Raw genomic sequence first — 1,866 nt, forward strand, 5'->3', positions numbered from 1 at the left:
TATATATATATATATATGTATGTATATATATAATATATAATATAATATAATATAATATAATATAATACACATGCACGTGTGTATGTAAATGTTCTACGCTTTTCATATCAAACAATTACCATATTTGTGAACAAAAATACGACATATATTTAAACTAATGTGTGTGTGTGTTTGTGTGCATGTATGTGTGTGTGTGTGAATTGCTTGGAGTGATTACCAGTCAGCTTTGAAGTCAGTATATGTATCTATATTGACATCCCAATAATTAGTAAACTATATCTTATATGTCTACAATATAGGATACTGAAATAGGATACTGAAATAGGATGCTGAAATATTGGCCTCCAACCCTGTCCTGGATGATATATGCGTGTGTGTGTGTGTGAGTATAATATGTATATATGTGTATAATATGTACAATGTGGGTATATATATATATGCACTTATCCATATATAGAATACGTACATATACACAGAGCGAGACGGGCAGATGTTATAGGCTTCGTATAAACAAGTATATATAGACAAGCATATAACATTGTTCTTTTTCTCTTCTAGTATCCTTCTATACACGTCTGTTATTTTAACTCTGTCTACTTCAATCTATTTCATATCCTGCGGTTGCATCTTTATCTTTACACATTCATTTTTTATTGAGATGTTATTATTGATAGCTTTATCTTGACTCTCTATCTCTGCTGTTATTTAGAGTTATTCTTTATTTCACTTCTCACTTTACACCGTTCAGCATTCAATATCTTTACCCTTTTGTGTTTTATTGTCATATTGTTTTGGTTGCACCATTTTACCTTTCTGTACGTTCCATTTATTCTGTGTATATTTATATATATATATATATTTACAATAAAATCAGTAAAGATGGTCACGTGGTTGCTAATGGTGTCAAAGCATTTATAAAATAGTCATAAAGAAGTGAGTATAAAAACATTAAGCAGAAAAACAGAAAAATCAGAGACGCAAGAATTCTCCATAAATGAGAAAAATATCCGGAATGCTCAGACGAGCGTCACAGATAAGAGTAATGGAAGTCCAAGTAGTTTATTTGCAGTGGTTCACCATGGAATACATCGGTTAAAATTTGGGGAGCTCATACTCGAACCTCACAACTATGGGACGAGAGAATGCGGGTGTCACTTTACAGCTGTTTCTGGTGTATAGTGTTCAATTAGTGCAGTAACGCGGAGGAGGTTAGTGTTACTGAATGTATATGAAATAACACTTGAACAGTACATTGCCTACAACCAACTCTTGTCTGCTAACGTTTCTGCTAGCTCGCCGCCTCTATCCTGAAATATTGTCACTTTGTATGTTAGACGTGTCACCTCACATCATACACATCCTGATACGAATTTTGTTGGCTGTGAAGAGGTTCAGACATGGCTGCAGATAATAATGCAAATCCAAACTGCAGGAGGATTCGAGCCATTGACCTTCAGTGTGCTGGACTGACGCTCTAACCAACTGAGATATAGAATCACCATATGTATGTAGTGTGCGTGAGTGTGCGTGAGTGTGCGTGAGTGTGCGTGAGTGTGCGTGAGTGTGCGTGAGTGTGTGTACTTCGGAGTTTGTTAACAAAATGACTTGCTTTGAAATCCGGTCTTAAATCTAAAACGCGATGATATAGTCATGACAGCCATTTATGGTGGAGCACCATCTCTTGTATTCACTTTTAGGTATCGTATTTTACAGTCGAATTGGTATATATGTGTCACTATCTTTCCAAATAGTAATGGATTTCACATGGAATTTTTGTTCCTCGACCTGGTCTGAAAATTCTAATGACTGGAACAAACTAAAAAAGGAATAATAAGAAAGAACAACAGATATATATATATATATATA

The 1,866-nt window shown here is 34.5% G+C and overlaps 1 protein-coding gene across 2 annotated transcripts in view; it reads left to right on the top strand.

The window, feature by feature from the left end:
- The window catches only part of LOC106878352 (PDF receptor), a 239,648-nt gene that overhangs the window by 232,144 nt on the left and 5,638 nt on the right, over positions 1-1,866 (top strand). The gene's annotated exons all lie outside the window — the stretch shown is intronic.

This window comes from Octopus bimaculoides, chromosome 9 (genome assembly GCF_001194135.2).
Source record: "Octopus bimaculoides isolate UCB-OBI-ISO-001 chromosome 9, ASM119413v2, whole genome shotgun sequence".
Classification (NCBI taxonomy): Eukaryota; Metazoa; Mollusca; class Cephalopoda; order Octopoda; family Octopodidae; genus Octopus; species Octopus bimaculoides.